The 19104-nt window shown below is 37.2% G+C and overlaps 1 long non-coding RNA gene and 1 pseudogene across 1 annotated transcript; both read right to left on the minus strand.

Annotated features, from left to right (window-relative positions):
- Positions 1-478: 478 nt before the first annotated feature.
- Positions 479-7683, minus strand: LOC127500955 (uncharacterized). The gene is made up of 5 exons (XR_007926479.1): positions 7452-7683; positions 7107-7346; positions 5106-5166; positions 4763-5020; positions 479-865 (listed from the first exon to the last, which is right to left on the minus strand). It is a non-coding gene; the product is annotated as an uncharacterized LOC127500955 (long non-coding RNA).
- Positions 7684-9027: 1344 nt separating this feature from the next.
- On the minus strand, positions 9028-17342 carry LOC127500793 (E3 ubiquitin/ISG15 ligase TRIM25-like; annotated as a pseudogene).
- Positions 17343-19104: the final 1762 nt, after the last annotated feature.

The raw sequence follows: 19104 nt of genomic DNA on the forward strand, positions 1-19104 counted from the left end.
TGTGAGAACAAACCTCATTGGTTTTTGCAGAAGTTCAAACATACTGCCTATAAACACGAGAATGAAATCAAGCAAGCAAGATTGAGCTTCCGTTTTCTACAACTGATTTGTGAGTTGATGAATGTTTAGCTTATATGTTAATAAAGCCTAAATTAAATCTGTTCATTATATAAAGTGATCATGTCTCTTCAGAAAATTTGGACTAAATCACTCGATTCATATGGATTAGTTTTACGATCTCTTTATGAACTTTTTGAAGCGTCAAAGTAGAAGTGGACCATTGCGTGGACTGTCAATGGAGGGACAGAAATTGAAATGTTCTCTTTGCAGCCAGAAGATGTAATTCCAAAACCTACCAGCAGGGGTCATGATAGCATAAAACAGCTTGGGTGTGATGGGTATGAGTCTGACTCCTCTCTGTATTCAGATCACATTTGCTATTGAAATGTCCCCTTCATATCACACTGGCCCTAAAAAATGTGCTCACAATATTAAACAGTTTAATAAAGAAATGTCACATTTTGCCACAAACACAGTCTATTGTTAACAGGACATCATAATCCAAGAAAGGATTTTTTTTTTTTTTTTTCAGTTTTCTTCTCCACAGCATCATATTATGAATGAAAACACGTAACCAGAAAAATACTGAAATTCTAAATTCAGACATTTTGATCCTTGTCACACAATAGGCCATGCCATCCCTCCTTACACATGCACTGCCAGGGTTGATTGCAGGTGCCATGTACGCACCCTGGGTAGGGTATGCACTCATTACAGAGGGGGCCCTGCCAACCGTACAGGCACTTGCACTGACCGGGGGCCTCACAATAACCGTGTTCCTCACTACAGCCGGATGAGCAGATAGCTGTTAAAAACGAGAGGGAGAGGAATGAGGAAATTAGAATGACTGTGCATCATATTCAGCAATATTTATATTTGATGTTATTCATTGTTATTGCATAATTATCATTTTTCTAAGTGACTAAAACACAACATAATGGCTATTGTATGTGTATATATATATATATATATATATATATATATATATATATATATATATACAGTGGGTACGGAAAGTATTCAGACCCCCTTAAATTTTTCACTCTTTGTTATATTGCAGCCATTTGCTAAAATCATTTAAGTTCATTTTTTTTCCTCATTAATGTACACACAGCACCCCATATTGACAGAAAAACACAGAATTGTTGACATTTTTGCAGATTTATTAAACAAGAAAAACTGAAATATCACATGGTCCTAAGTATTCAGACCCTTTGCTCAGTATTTAGTAGAAGCACCCTTTTGATCTAATACAGCCATGAGTCTTTTTGAGAAAGATGCAACAAGTTTTTCACACCTGGATTTGGGGATCCTCTGCCATTCCTCCTTGCAGATCCTCTCCAGTTCTGTCAGGTTGGATGGTAAACGTTGGTGGACAGCCATTTTTAGGTCTCTCCAGAGATGCTCAATTGGGTTTAAGTCAGGGCTCTGGCTGGGCCATTCAAGAACAGTCACGGAGTTGTTGTGAAGCCACTCCTTCATTATTTTAGCTGTGTGCTTAGGGTCATTGTCTTGTTGGAAGGTAAACCTTCGGCCCAGTCTGAGGTCCTGAGCACTCTGGAGAAGGTTTTCGTCCAGGATATCCCTGTACTTGGCCGCATTCATCTTTCCCTCAATTGCAACCAGTCGTCCTGTCCCTGCAGCTGAAAAACACCCCCACAGCATGATGCTGCCACCACCATGCTTCACTGTTGGGACTGTGATGAGCAGTGCCTGGTTCTCCACACATACCGCTTAGAATTAAGGCCAAAAAGTTCTATCTTGGTCTCATCAGACCAGAGAATCTTATTTCTCACCATCTTGGAGTCCTCCATGCGGGCTTTCATGTGTCTTGCACTGAGGAGAGGCTTCTGTCGGGCCACTCTGCCATAAAGCCCCGACTGGTGGAGGGCTGCAGTGATGGTTGACTTTCTACAACTTTCTCCCATCTCCCGACTGCATCTCTGGAGCTCAGCCACAGTGATCTTTGGGTTCTTCTTTATCTCTCTCACCAAGGCTCTTCTCCCCCGATAGCTCAGTTTGGCCGGACGGCCAGCTCTAGGAAGGGTTCTGGTCGTCCCAAACATCTTCCATTTAAGGATTATGGAGGCCACTGTGCTCTTAGGAACCTTAAGTGCAGCAGAAATTTTTTTGTAACCTTAGATCTGTGCCTTGCCACAATTCTGTCTCTGAGCTCTTCAGGCAGTTCCTTTGACCTCATGATTCTCATTTGCTCTGACATGCACTGTGAGCTGTAGGGTCTTATATAGACAGGTGTGTGGCTTTCCTAATCAAGTCCAATCAGTATAATCAAACACAGCTGGACTCAAATGAAGGTGTAGAACCATCTCAAGGATGATCAGAAGAAATGGACAGCACCTGAGTTAAATATATGAGTGTCACAGCAAAGGGTCTGAATACTTAGGACCATGTGATATTTCAGTTTTTCTTTTTTAATAAATCTGCAAAAATGTCAACAATTCTGTGTTTTTCTGTCAATATGGGGTGCTGTGTGTACATTAATGAGGAAAAAAAATGAACTTAAATGATTTTAGCAAATGGCTGCAATATAACAAAGAGTGAAAAATTTAAGGGGGTCTGAATACTTTCCGTACCCACTGTATATATATATATATATATATATATATATATATATATATACACAGTGTCTCACAGAAGGGAGTACACCCCTCACATTTTTGTAAATATTTTATTATATCTTTTCATGTGTCAACACTGAAGAAATGACACTTTGCTACAATGTAAAGTAGTGAGTGTACAGCTTGTATAACAGTGTAAATTTGCTGTCCCCTCAAAATAACTCAACACACAGCCATTAATGTCTAAACCGCTGGCCACAAAAGTGAGTACACCCCTAAGTGAAAGTGTCCAAATTGGGCCCAAAGTGTCAATATTTTGTGTGGCCACCATTATTTTCCAGCACTGCCTTAACCCTCTTGGGCATGGAGTTCACCAGAGCTTCACAGGTTGCCACTGGATTCCTCTTCCACTCCTCCATGACAAAATCACGGAGCTGGTGGATGTTAGAGACCTTGCGCTCCTCCACCTTCCGTTTGAGGATGCTCCACAGATGCTCAATAGGGTTTAGGTCTGGAGACATGCTTGGCCAGTCCATCACCTTTACCCTCAGCTTCTTTAGCAAGGCAGTGGTCGTCTTGGAGGTGTGTTTGGGGTCGTTATGTTTGAATACTGCCCTGCGGCCCAGTCTCCGAAGGGAGGGGATCATGCTCTGCTTCAGTATGTCACAGTACATGTTGGCATTCATGGTTCCCTCAAAGAACTGTAGCTCCCCAGTGCCGGCAGCACTCATGCAGCCCCAGATCATGACACTTCCACCACCATGCTTGACTGTAGGCAAGACACACTTGTCTTTGTACTCCTCACCTGGTTGCCGCCACACATTTGGCACCATCTGAACCAAATAAGTTTATCTTGGTCTCATCAGACCACAGGACATGGTTCCAGTAATCCATGTCCTTAGTCTGCTTGTCCTCAGCAAACTGTTTGCGGGCTTTCTTGTGCATCATCTTTAGAAGAGGCTTCCTTTTGGGACGACAGCCATGCAGACCAGTTTGATGCAGTGTGCGACGTATGGTCTGAGCACTGACAGGCTGACCCCCCATCCCTTCAACCTCTGCAGCAATGCTGGCAGCACTCATACGTCTGTTTCCCAAACACAACCTCTGGATATGACGCTGAGCACGTGCAGTCAACTTCTTTGGTCGACCATGGCGAGGCCTGTTCTGAGTGGAACCTGTCCTGTTAAACCGCTGTATGGTCTTGGCCACCGGGCTGCAGCTCAGTTTCAGGGTCTTGGCAATCTTCTTATAGCCTACGCCATCTTTTTGTAGAGCAACAATTCTTTTTTTCAGATCCTCAGAGAGTTCTTTGCCATGAGGTGCCATGTTGAACTTCCAGTGACCAGTATGAGAGAGTGAGAGCGATAACACCAAATTTAACACACCTGCTCCCCATTCACACCTGAGACCTTCTAACACTAACGAGTCACATGACACCGGGGAGAGAAAATGGCTGATTGGGCCCAATTTGGACATTTTTACTTAGGGGTGTACTCACTTTTGTGGCCAGCGGTTTAGACATTAATGGCTGTGTATTGAGTTATTTTGAGGGGACAGCAAATTTACACTATTTTACAAGCTGTACACTCACTTTTGCTACATTGTAGCAAAGTGTCATTTCTTCAGTGTTGACACATGAAAAGATATTATAAAATATTTACAAAAATGTGAGGGGTGTACTCACTTCTGTGAGATATTGTACATACATACACACACACACACACACAATCAGAGATATATAAAAAAATATCCTGTTTCCGCCGTAAGTCGATTTGCATAGGCCAGTCTGCCAGAAGCTAGTTATTTTAGTTTATAAAGATTTAAATATGGGTATTTTTCCTACAAAAATTCATTGTTTCACTTCAGAAGGCCTTTATTAACCCCCTGGAGCCGTAGATATCCTGTAGATATCGTTTATAATAGATGGATGCACTTTTTTGGACTCCAAAATCAAGAGCCCCATTCACTACCCTTATAAAGGATATTTTTTTAATATAACTCTGATTGTGTTCATCTGAAAGAAGATAGTCATATAGGATGGTTTGAGGGTGAGTAAATCATGGGATAAGTTTAATTTTTGTGTGAACTATCCCTTTAATGAACAACAAACCAGAAGCACTTACGTTCTGCACAATATTCGCCTTTCCATTCAGGCAAGCAAATTCTATTTCCAGAGGCGTCACAGTTAAAGTGGCCGAACGGGTCATCCCGTGGACGGCAGAAATAAGAGCAGTCATCGCCATAGTAGAATTCATCGCACACTACGCGGTAAGAAAAGCGCAGTTTACTTTGCTCTCCAAGATGCACATCCTGGGACCATTTCTCACCAATAGTAAGATTTCTTTTGGTGGTGAAGCAGCTAATCATACTGTTTAGATTCTCTAAAAAACAATAAGTGGATTATTAAACATTGGCCTATGAAATAAATAAACTGTGTAATAAATAAATAAAAATTAAGGGGCATACCTGTTGATGGATCATTGGAGGACTCTGTATTCCATGCTTCAATTATCACTGAGACAGTTCCCTGTAATGACAGTAGTAATTTTGTAACACTGGGCAACCGCCGTCATGTTGCACTCAAAGAAAACGTTGTAAATCATTTGTACAGCTGTCGGAATGTAGCGCAAGCGTGTGTAGTTCATCAGAAATAGAATGCTCCATCAGTCGCGTTGAGTGACAGTTGAGCAAAAATGCATCATCAATGACCGATCGTTTCGCTAGATAAGACTCTTATTCATCAGCTGGGATCGTGTAGAGCCCTTTGAAGCTGCACTGAATCAGAATTTTGGACCTTCAACCCGTTCAACACTGAAGTCCACTATATGGAGAAAAATCCTGGAATGTTTTCCTCAAAAACCTTAATTTCTTTTCGCCTGAAGAAAGAAAGACATGAACATCTTGAATGACGTGGGGGTGAGTAAATTATCAGGAAATTTTCATTCTGAAGTGAATTAACGAGGCTTTATTTCGAATCTACTTTATGCTGGTATTTTCATTTTAGTGGTCAAAATAAACGCAACGGTAGCAACATAGCGTTTTCACATGACAATCTGATAACTGTCTTTCCCAGCTTCCTGATTCCCATATATGGGCTGCCTTGAGAACCCGCGAAATGATTTACCGGCAGAACGCGGCTCAAAGTCTTCTGACTGAATAAACAAAGACTCTGACCTCTCCAGTAGCCCCTCACTCCAGGGGGCGGAGACGGGTAGGTTAAGGGATTTGTAAAGTGGGAGGAGTTGGATCCAGATCGAGGGGGTGGGGATGGGTAGGTTTAGATCCAGGGGGCGGAGACGGGTAGGTTTAGGGATATATGGGAGGAGTTGGATCTAGATCCAACCCCGCCCCCTGGATCATTTTTTTAAGAGTTACTGAGAAAGACGTGATTATTTTAGGATCTATTTTAGTGATATCTGTCGGTTAATAATGACATTTTTTGTGTATGCTTATCAGTGGCGTGCAGTAGTGTTCTGAAATGAGGAGGCAAATTTTTATTTATTTATGAATCAATGTAAATTCATGTGCATTACTCTTAACGTTGATACATCTTCCTTGTTAAATGAACATTACTTTACATTACATCAAAAAAGAAAAAAAGAAACCAAATACAATTCTATTTTGTAATTTTACATTAACAATGTATTGTAATAAATGTTCTATTTATCAAAACCAAGTCAATATCATCAAGGCAATAATAATTTAAACAATATATATTATTTGTGTATTGATGTTTTTCTTTTTAATAGTCAACTTAGGCTATTTTGGATCATCAGTCATGCTCTGTAAACACCGTCTGTCACAGACACGAAGATGTATTTTTAATTTCAGCAAGCTGATTGCACTAAAATCCCCGCAGTCATCGTGTTTTTAGTCCATTTCAAGTTTGATTTTGACGTGACATAAAGCAGTGATATCTAACTGGGTGATCTGTTTACTTACTTTTCATTTAGTCTTCCCATCGACGCCATCATTTGTTCATTCAAACTGACGCGCGGAACGTGCACGTAAACAAGAGGCGGGATTTATCGCACAAACCAATCATATCCAATCATAACCAATTACATCCAATCATAGCGCGATGGAGACATTGCCTCCTCTCACGTGACTTTCCCCCATTCATTCTCAATTACCCCCCACAAAACCCACCGCACGCCGGGGGTCTGATGATTTTCTATTGTTTCCTATGAGGGCAAAGGGAGGCATGACTCCTGCTGTAACTTTACCTGCGGGTGTCGCTGTTGGGCAGTGTTCCTTAATTAATACGAGTGACTTGCGCTCTTTTTAATGTCAATTTGTAATATTTGTGTTGTTTTATATGTAATATGGATTATTTTCTCATCCTATTTATTTTTGAGGAGGCACTGCTTCCCTTGCCTCCTCGGAGGAAACGCCCCTGATGCTTATGCAAAGTCTATGCTACATCTGATAAATGAATATTTTTCAATGTCATTTTGAGCTACTCACCAGCCACTTTAAGTTAAAGGGCAAAGTTATTGGTGCACTAGTGGAAATGGAGCTCTGGTCTGTGAATGTTCCTGCCAGTCCAGTGCCATTTGAACATGCCAGCCTATATGATATGACGTCCTGCGTGTAGTTCAGGCAAACATGGAAAGAAACCTGACAGTCTCCGAACTGTTTACACACACTGCTGCTGGTGGTTGTGAAAGAGTGAACCTTCAACTCAAACACACCAGATGATATGACCTATAAAAAATAATATAATCTGTATGAGCACACTACACGTGTAGTTACAAGATTTATAAAACAATAGATCACATTAATACAGGCCTAATTATGAGAAATACTCACCAGTTGCGCTGATATCAAAACTAAGAAGTAGGTTGATAAAAACTGAGCCATTGTGTGTCTTCTTGTCTGACTGAAAGCTTCCTGGGACAATAATCTGATATGACACTTTTTAAATGTCAATTAAAAATGATTGAAAATGAATACAGAAGTTAAAAAGTGTATAAGCAGTGTAAATCAGTGTGATTGGAGCTCTCATAAAGAAAAACGGTTCCTAGCTCCAGAGTGTATAGAGTGTTTGTGGTTTAAATAGGGACTTCAGAGTGGGAGTATGCACTATGGAGTGCACTATGCAAATAACATTGACACAAACATCTCTGAACATTGAACATCACACATCAGTTACATGGTGCATATACATAATATATGCTGTATAGCCTTTTAGATTTTTCTGTAAAGGTCTAGGAACAGTAGGGATGGCCTAAATGAATCAGTAAAACTTTTTTTGAAACTGAGCAAACTGTCTATTAAAAAGTGTTTTTCATGTGGCTTCCACTGATTAATGTGATTGATTCAAAAATCTTTAAAAATACATAAAAGATAGCCCAGAACAACTGTTAACTATTACTGCTATGACAGTTTAAATTAATACCATTCAAAGTGGGAATTTAAACCCGGCGCCATCTTTCAATTGGCTATTTGTTTAATCATGCTGACTTAATTATTTTCAGTGAGGGCAAAAACAGTGTTTGGATACTCACATTTATTAATATTTCACACTGCATGTAATAAAAAGCAGATTCATAAAGCAAAAGCAGTGAATGATACTGCAATATCTGAATAACACAAATATAGTAAAACAAAACAAAAAAAATATATATATAAAACAACTGATATTATTTGTTGTTATTGTGAATAATATTTTTTTCAGATTTTTACTCAGATTTATTTTTTGTGTAAATACAGATGGTATAGAAAAATCATCAGTAATTTGAAATACAAATTTAAACCAGAATTTAGGATTTACATAAACACACGGTGTACTGATATGATTTGTAATTGTAATGTACTGATGATTTTTCTATACCATCTGTATTTACACAAAAAATAAATCTGAGTAAAAATCTGAGAAAAATATTATTCACAAATATATGTCAACTTGTTGTCAGAGTGATGAGAGAGTGAGAACGAGCGTTTTATAATACTTTTTCATGCAACTGTATTCAATGAACAGCTCTTTCTCGCTCTCTCATCTCTCTGACAGCAAGTTGACACACAAACCTGCCTCCCCTCACTCCTTTCATTTGCTCCATATGAATATTGTTGGTGTTACAGGGCTTGAATTTTGGTGTGGGATTCTGCATTATTGACTGTGTTTATAGTTGTGAGAAAATGGTGAATTGTTTCATTAATTGTGTGATTGTGTGTTAGCAAAAACTGTAAACTGAAGTGACTTGAGCTGTATAATGACACCATTGGCTTGTTAAAGCTGCTCTAATTTAAATTAAAGCAGCAGAATTTGAATTTGTTACTATTGTGAAGTTGCTTTGAAACAGTCTGTATCGTATGAAGCGCTATAGAAGTAATGGTGACTTGACGTATGCATATTCAGTATAAATTTACAAAATAAACAGAAATGCAAGAGAGTAAAATAATTTATTTCTTTTTTATTACAAAACATATAGTTTTTATTTTCTAAGTGAACAAATTAATTGTTTTCACATATGGTCATTGGGTGTAGATTCTTGGTTTGAAGGTTAGATGTATAAGTGAAAGCCATTCACTTATACATATATTCACTTATGCATATATATAAAATATATTATATATTATATATATTATATATAAAATAATACAAATATTACAAAATGTGACATTAAAAAAGTGTAAAAGTCAATCATTTTTAAAAAGTAAAACTGTCCAACAGCGACACCTGCAGGTAAAGTTACAGCAGGAGGCCCATTGCCTTTTAACAGACCCCCCAAAGTGTGCAAAGAGTTTGATGGGGTGTAATTGAGAATGAATGGGGGAAAGTCATGTGAGAGGAGGCAATGCCTCCATCGAGCTATGATTGGATATGACCGGTTATGATTGGATATGACTGGTTCATACGATAAATCCTGCCTCTTGATTTCATGTGCATTCTCACATCAGCCTAAATAAAGACAATGATGGCTTTAATGGGAAGACTTATTTAAAAAGTAAACAAGTCAGCCACTTAGATATCACCGCTTAATGTGATGTCAAAATCAAATCTGAAATGGCCTAAAACATGATGACTGTGGGGGTTTTTAGTGTGAGCGATCAACTTGGGGAAATTAAAGGTACATCTTGTGTCAGTGTCTGTGACCAGTGTGTACAAACTTGATGACTGCTGAAAATAAGTTGTAAGGGAAAACAGGTCAGTTTAGCTCAAAGGGAATTATTCATTAATTTATAGGGAATTTTGAGTGAATCACTTATTTTACGGCTGAACAAATGAGTCGTCCAGTGTTCCCTTGAACAGGCCGTAACTATCCACTCTGTAGCGGATATTAATATCCAAACTATAGTGAAAACACTATTTATTAGGAGGGTAACCAGATCAGCAGTCTAAGACTTTAAATTCATAAGCACATAACACAAGACACTTCTCTTTAAATACCAATGAGACTTTACTGATGATTCTAACAAATAAAACTAATGTCTCGTTGTGTCTGGATTGATGTCTTGGCCGGCCAATCACGGATGATTGGAAGGTCCCGTGGATGAACTTAAGTTTGAAGTTTGATGCGGGCTTTACGACAAAACTTCACTTAGAACACGAGACTCAACCGAAAGTAAAGAAGTAAAGGAAAGAAAAGTAGATGAGACTAGAGTATTTAGATGGCTTGAAATAAACTTTTAACCAATTTTCTGCTGTTTTGATCTGTCGTCTTTTCGATTGTCTACTCGTCTGATGCTTTTAACCTGAGGTGTCTGTCCAGCCTCTTTGAAGAGTTCTGACCAATTAGATATCGTCTTTTGTTCAGTGGTGGCTGTTTCTCCTCCTCTCACATAAATTACATGTTGTCTGATGATCTCCTAGCCTTCCCGCTCTTAGCAGAGAGTACAGTTTTGACGTGATTTCTATAATAAGAATACAATACATTTTACACAGATTTGACTCAAAGAATAAAGTCAGACGACATTCACACTGATATCAAACACCCCATGCTTCCATTAAACCATTCAATAGTTATAACAAATGCATGAATTATGTGTGATCTAAGCATAATAGTCACACATATAGGTTGTAGACATGATATGAATTATCCATTTAAACGATGTTTGATTATAAGTAGCATTGTTTTGGAATGGTCTGACGCATTTTTATATGTAAAAACAGTCTCTGTGGTTTTTCTGTAGATTTCAAACTGTAGAAATCAAACCTGTAGATTTCAAACCCGTGTTTGGAGGTCATTCAATGGTCTTTAAGAAGAAGAAGGTCTGTTCTATATCTATGTTTCGGGGATCAAACAAGCTCTGGTGTTATCTTTGTGGTTTTCTTTGCGCGAGTCACGATGTCTTGTCCTTTTGACCATTAGTCTTGGGTTTACCGCCTATCGTTGACAACGATCTTCCTTTAGCTAGGATAATCTCTTTCAAGCTTGCATGGCCATGAAGTATTTAGCTGGGGTTTTCTAGACTGAATGGTGTCCCAAATGGCAGATCCTCTGATTTAGGGTCCTGAGAGTTGATTTAGAATTCGGCTCTTTGTTCACAGTATGAACAAATCACTGTGGTCTGATTCGTCGTCAGATAGAGGGAAGACTATTAAAAAGAAAAGCAGAACATTAGTTTATAAATAAAAATATATTGTGTAAATTGTAACTGTCTGGTACTGTCTGGTAATAGTTATTATTTGAGTTATATATATACACACACATCACCACAAAATTTGAATCAGATGCAGGTCACATATAGAGGAACATCACCAAAAAAGAATAATCCCCCTACCTTATTGCCTTTAAGAGATATTGCATGTCAAATTAGAAAGGGAAATTTTATCTTTCTAATTTGACATGCAATATCTCATGAAGGCAATAAGGTAGGGGGATAATTCTTTTTTCATAATTTGGTGATGTTCCTCTCTATGTGAGCTGCATCTGATTCAGATTTTGTGGTGATAGCATGAAGTAATCACAAGTTACAGCATTTGGAACAAAGGTAGGCATTTTTTTTTTTTAAATTGTTTTCTCAGTGACAGACATAAAAATAATGACTAATAACTCCAAATCTGTAGCAAAGAGAGTCAAAAGGTTGGTATCGTTTGATAGAAAACTTTTTAAATGTTTAAATTAAAAAAAAAAAAAAAAAAACTTGGACATTCTCATGCTGAAAAAAAATGCTAATAAAAGGCAAAAACAAAAATGTGTTCAAGGGAAATTTTACATATTTCTATTTTCTATTCTACATATTTCTAATTTGACATGCAATATCTCATGAATGAAATAAGGTAGGGGGATAATTCTTTTTTGGTGATGTTCCTCTATATGTGAGCTGCATCTGATTCAATTTTGTGGTAAAGAAATAAAAAGTTACAGCATTTGGAACCAAGGTAGCCTTTTTGTTTAGTCCTTGGCGCCCCCGATGGGCATTTTTTGTTAGGCGTTTGGCTGGGGTTAGAGGATAGAAAATTTGATTAGCTCAGCACAATTATGCTTATTGAGAGTCCCATGAAACATATATGCAAGTGTGTGTGTTCATAGTGTCTTACACTGTAACGCCTCCATAGCGCTGGGTTCATGACTGGAAATGATGTTGATGTTTGTTACTAAGAAAATAAACACATATATGTAGTTAGAATAGATATAAAACTCACAACTTAAGACTTATGTGCCCCCCAGAAGCTTGCGTTCTGCAAGTGAACAGCGCCTTGTGGTGCCATCACGTTCAGTTTCGTAACTATTTGTCATCCTACAGCCTTTATGAACATTTCCAATCAGGCTTCCGCACTTACCACTGTACTGAGACAGCTCTTCTTTGGCTGGTGAACGATCTTCTCATGGCTGTTGATTCAGGCTCTGTCTGCATCTTAATTCTACTTGACATTTCCTCTGCATTTGACACCATTTCTCAAACCATTCTCATCACATGACTCTCTGCTCCTGGCATTTCTGGAACCGTTTTGTTCTGGTTTATGTCTTACTTGTCGGACCGTCAGTACTTTGTATCTATCCGTCAGGCTAAGTCCACTACTGTCCCTGTCTTGCATGGTGTTACTCAAGGATCTGTTCTCGGGCCTTTACTTTTCATATTTACATGCTTCCTTTAGGTCACACTATTCGTCGTCATGGCTTTAACTTTCATTTCTATGCAGATGACACACAACTATTAGTTTCAAATGCACTGCTCCTTTCCCTAGAGATATCATATCAGCCTGCATTGATGAAATAAATGCATGGATGACCAAGAATTTTCTCAAACTAAACACTGATAAACAGATCTACTTTTGATTGGCTCCCCTAAATGTACATCCCACCTCTGTATTGGCAACATTGATATTGCATGTTCTCAAATTCAATCTTCCACCACTGTTAAAAACCTAGGCATCATTTTTGATCTCATCACTCACCAAATCTGCTTTTTTTCACCCTCGAAATATTGCTTGTTTACGTCCATTTTTTTCTGGTCTATTGCTAGTCCCTCAGCACAAATTAACATTGTTTGGTGGTAGGGCCTTCTGTATCGCTGCCCCAACCCTCTGGAATTCTCTTCCCCAGCATATTTGCCACCTCTCGTAATTACAGGATTTCAAAGGCTACCTGAAAACATCTTTTCCCCCTTTTTTTTTTAATTTTCCTGTCTCCTGATCTTTTTTTTTGTGTGTGTGTGTGTGTGTGTGTTCTCTACACTCTATGTAAATGTATGCTAATGTATATGTACTCTAATTGTAATGTATATGTATTCTAATTTTCATGTTTCTTGATCTGGTTGTGTTTTTGTGTTCTCTACACTCAATCTATATGTATGCCTATCCTTATTTCTGCTGTCATGTTTATGGATTGATGATTGTAAAGTGTCCTTGAGTCTGCAGAAAGGCGCTATATAAAATAAACATATTATTATTATTTCATGGACCTTTACCTTGACTGTTGGAGCTGGTGGAATGACCTACCTATCTCAACCCGAGCTGCTGAGTCTTTAGCCATTTTCAAGAAACAACCAAAAACTTATCTTTTTCATCAACACTTGACCCATTAATACTACTATTCTATTCCATTTCTATTCTATCTATTTTTTCTATTTATTTATTTATTTAAAAAAAAAAAAAAACTTGCTATGTGTACTGTGCTAGACTAACATATTTATTTTTAACATGCTCAAGCATCTCGCTCCTTGTTACACAATGTAACTCATTTCTGAAGTAACTGTTATTGTCACTTTACCTTGACCAGATATTTTTTTCATCTCTTCTTTACAGCACTTCTCCAGTTTTTCTTTCAGTTGAGAGACGGGTTGTCTCACATTTTCATAAGAGAGGACAGAACTGACAGTAAAGCTGGATACATCTGTGGATTCCAGAGGTTTAGAGAGAGACTGGAAGCTCTAGAGAGAATAAATATATAGAAATATTTTTAGATAAAAAGACACAAAAACTTCATTAGCAGCGTCCTCCCTCCCCTAGATATTTATTGCACTTACTTTTTCAAAATTAATCTGTATTTTTTGTAATGGCTACTCAATACCACTGTCAAATTATATTATGATATGTTATATAAAACAAAAATATACACACCTTCACAAAGAAATGAATTATATACTCCCCTACCTACCTAATAAATATAATGCAATATAAATGACTATAACATAATATTCAATATAAATAATCCAAACCATGGTAAATTACTAGAGTACACTCATGGTAAATGTTTATAAGGGTGGTGATTCTGGGATTTAAAAGTCTTCTAACTTAATTCATGGCACAATGTTTCTCCTGTTTTCCTCATCAGTCTTGTTGGGAATGTTGAGGCTGTTTCATCCGATTTAAAACTAGTTTAATCATTGAGTGATTTGAGTTACTATGGCATTCATTTAATAAATTATGCATTTGTATTTTTTTGACATGTCTTATTTCACCTAGAGCACCAAATACGCCAGAACTGTTACTGCACAGAGGTATGCAAATGCATAGGTTGACAGGCAGGTAGGACATCCTGCATTCGGTCTGAATGCAATGGACAAACATTTTATGGTCCTCAGACTTTCACAGAACATATATATTTAGACCACTTTAATTATTGATTTCTATCAGGTTGTAAAGTATGGAAGCTTGTTTCCACCACGGAATAAAACAATTTAAAAGATAATTTGGAATGTAAACTTGCAATTACGAGAAAAAAAATCTTGAGATAAAAAGTCGCAATTACCTGTGGCAAAAACAAGCTTTCATAGTAAAGAAACTTTCAACCAGCAATGTTTATAAAAAACATTGCTTACTTTAATTATAATCATGTTATAATTATTATAATTATAATTATTCTGTATTATTGTTACTAAAAATAAAGCTGCATCTGATTATACTATGTTAGCTACTTCACAAAATAGTGCTTTTCTCGGAGGCATGGTAAAGCGTGGTACTCGCAAAAAAATCAAGAAAACTAGATTCAAACAATAAGACTAAATGTGTTGAGCTATATAACATCAATAATTAGTTTTCTGTCTATAAATGTATCAAAACAGTTGTTCTCTTGTCTAAAAAACCATGTAATATATTAAAGCGTCTTTAGTGTTTCCATGGTTTCTACAAAATAAAACCGGAAACTGAGGGTAACGCTGGTATGATTTCATTGATAGGTGACGCACGGACACAGCCCGTGTCCTGGTTAAAAATTGCTTATTTCTCTGGATTTAAACATTCTTGGAAACATTTGGGATAATATAAGTACACAAGTCAACAAAATATATAACACTGTTCTAGTGGTTTTTGGATACTTTAATCCTACATATTGTGCCTTTAAAAGCAACCTATGTGCATGTGATGTGAAGCAGTAAATCTCCATTGCCTTTGTGTTGGTATAATAATAAATAGTGTTAACTGGTATCAGACAAAACTTGAACTGGTTTTTATTTTGAATACCAGACAAAACATATCTTCTGACAGGATCTGGTAAAGCAAATGGATCTGACAGATATATGTATTATTATTTTAGTGGCTTAGATAATAGTTATCACAGTAAAATTAGGAGAGATGTTGTTTATGACAACAGTATTGTTATTCAGATCTCTGTTACCTGTAGGAAATGAATGTGATCATCTGTGTGTGAAAGCTGCTCCAGCTCAGCGTCTCTCCTCCACAGATCATCAATCTCCTGCTCCAGTCGCTCCAGTCGTTCTTCAGCTCGACTCACTTCAGCCTTTTCCTGATCTCTGATCATCTGTGTCACCTCAGAGCGGCTTTTCTTGATGGACTGGATCAGTTTAGTAAAGATCTTCTCATTGACTTTCACTGCTGCTTGTGCAGAGAGCTGTTAGGACACAAAAACATTCAGACCATTCAGTGGGATGGGAAAGTGGGCCGCCACTGCGCTCCTCAGTGACTAATCGTCTCACCTTGTGAGTCTCCACAGCCTCTCTGAGCTCCTGAAGCTCTTTCTGTCTCTCTTGGACTCTCTGCTGGAATTTTCCTTGTATATTTCCAACCTGTTTCTAGAGGAGAATTTTTTTTTTGTTTGAACGATTTCTGGATATTGCAACTATCTTAATATTAATATCAACATTAATATTATTGCATGATGTCATCATTAACTGCATAATATCTGGCATAATGACAGTTATTCTGATTCTGATGACTGCAAGAATCAGCATTATTTATATGTGCTTTCAGTTCATACCTGTTTCTCTGTCCTCTCTGCTTCAGCTGAAACAGTATCGTGATTTTTGTGTTCATCCATCGTACACATCAAACAAATACATCTCTGGTCCATACGACAAAAAAACCTCCAGAAGTCTGTCATGTTGAGGGCAGATCATCTCCTGCAGTCGTCCAGTGGCATCAGTCACTTTGTGTCGTTTCCTTAAAGGAGATTCTTCATGACACTTAAAATGACTTTGACAGTAAGATTCCAGACACTCCAAACAGGACTTTACAGCTTTGCGTTTCCTTCCAGTACAGAAGTCACACCCCACATCTCCAGGTCCAGCGTAACTGAGAGCAGGACGAGACTGTTTAGTCTGCTTCAGTTTCTCCACCACTTCAGCCAGCATAGTATTTTTACCTAAAGCAGGTCTTGGAGTGAAGGTCTGTCTGCACTGAGGGCAGATGTAAACTCTCGTCTGATCATCTTTATTCCAGTAGTCTGTAATACAGTTCATACAGTAACTGTGTCCACAGGGGATGGTCACTGGATCCTTCAGTAGATCCAGACAGATTGAACAGCTGAACTGATCTTCGGCTACTGAAATACGGGATTCTGCCATTTCACTGCACGAACACACAGATACAATGGCTGAACAACACTTAAGTTTCAATTTCTCTTAACTGGGAAGTGTTTCCTGTTTTGAGAAGTGTGCAAAACAGGTGTGTTTGTAGGTGTGACCAAAGTCCCTTTCAAGGATACATTTAACTATTGTATTGTAAAAATATGTAACTAAGACAAAACATGTTATTTTGTGGCTTACCTCATTAGATTCAATAGATGCAGACTGAACAGCTGAACTGATCTCAAGCGACTGAAATTTTAGCTTCTTGCCATTTCCCTGCATGTATGCAGATAGAAAGAAATATACAATATAGAAAAAGAACATCCATCTGTGTCAGTCTCACATGAAAAAAAGGGATGGATGATGGACTGTAGTGATGTTACATGTGACACCGAAGCTTTAAATCTCGTATCGAGTAGCTACGCAGCGCATATTGTTTTCAGAGAAACACGTGATCAACGAAAAACGAATCTTCACTTTTTGTCCAGTCACGTCATGTGAATGCTTCACTTTGTCTGCATATTTGAATCCAGACCACTACTGGTTTATGGAAGCTCAGGTCCATGTACTATTTATACATTATTTTATCATATATTCTGTCATATAAACAGTAAAAACCATAAAATAATTAGAGCACCATTTACTTGCCTCAAACAACTCTGTTGGTATTATTATTATTATTACATTGAATTTATTGCCACACTTTAGTATGTGAATTATATTATCAGAAAATGTAACACATTTAGCGTTGTCAGGCTTTTATTTGTGATTAATGGATAAAACATCGGAGCTGCGCAGTCCTGTTTATGGCACTTAATTTTACCTGCCACAAGATGGTAAAATTTTCGACACTCTTAATGCTTCGAATCTTTTCCCTTAAAGATTCATAGCTTTAAAGGGTTAGTTCACCCAAAAATTTAAATAATGTCATACTCACCCTCATGTCGTTCTAGACCTTCGTTCTTCTTCGGAACACAAATTAAGATATTGTTGATGAAATCCGATGGCTCAGTGAGAGCAAAGCCATTGAAACTCTCAAGGTCCATAGACCATAAAGGTAATAAAATATTTGAAACAGTTCATGTGAGTTCAGTGGTTCTATCTTAATATTATAAAGCGACAAGAATACTTTTTGTGCTCCAAAAAAATCAAAATGACTTTTCAACAATATATGGGCCTATCAGTGAATCGGAGCGACAAAGTCACGTGATTTCAGCAATTTAGCCGTTTGATAGGAGATCCGAATCACTAATTCGAAACAAAAGATTCATAAAGCTCAGAAGCTTCATGAAGCAGTGTTTTGAAATCGGTCCATATCAGATATTCTTGAAAATTCGTTTTTTTTTTTTTTTTTTTTTTTCCAAAAAGTATTCTTATCGCTTTATAATATTAAGATAGAACCACTGAACTCACATGAACTGGCATGAGAATATTTCAAATTAAAAATTTTATATTTGCCCGGAGTCATTAGTATTTTCTATTAACTCTATTTGTTTAATAATGCTGACTTAATTTGCTTCGATGAGGACAAAAACAGTGTTTGGATATTCACATTAATTAATATTTCATATTGCATGTAATAAAAAGCAGATTTATAAAGCAAAAGCAGAGAATGATACTGCAATATCTGATTAACCCAAATATATTAAAAAACAATATGAGACAAAAACATAAATGTAATTACATAAAGTGAACTGATATTATTTGTTGTTACTGTGAAAAATATTTTTCTCAGATTTTCACTCATATTTAGTTATTGTGTAAATACAGATGGTATAGAAAGATCATCAGTAATTTGAAATACAAATTTAAACTGGAATTTGATATTAATAGGATTTACATAAACACACGGTGTACTGATATGATTTGTGATTACTGCAAACAATAATTTCCCAAAGTCATTGTTGTCTTACTCTTACATTACATACATTTTTATATTAGTTGATTTTATTTTAGTAGAATATTATGATTACGAAGCCTGGGATAAGTTCTAATAATATGTGACATGCCTTTACAGGAGTTACAAATTAAAAAAATTTAAGGGGCTATATATGTAAGAATTTGCATGTATTAATCACTTTTTTATTCCCAAAACTTAAAAAAATGAGACCTTCCCTGACTTCCTAGATTGTCTATGAAAGCCTGTAGACTGATTTTTATGTGAAGGACTTAAAAGTATAAAAGTATATGACATTTACGCGCACTCCCGAGAGCCTCTCTTCTGTTCTATGACACGTGAAATAAATGCTTATACAATGTTCAGGATAATGCT

This window comes from Ctenopharyngodon idella, chromosome 2, assembly GCF_019924925.1.
Source record: "Ctenopharyngodon idella isolate HZGC_01 chromosome 2, HZGC01, whole genome shotgun sequence".
Classification (NCBI taxonomy): domain Eukaryota; kingdom Metazoa; phylum Chordata; class Actinopteri; order Cypriniformes; family Xenocyprididae; genus Ctenopharyngodon; species Ctenopharyngodon idella.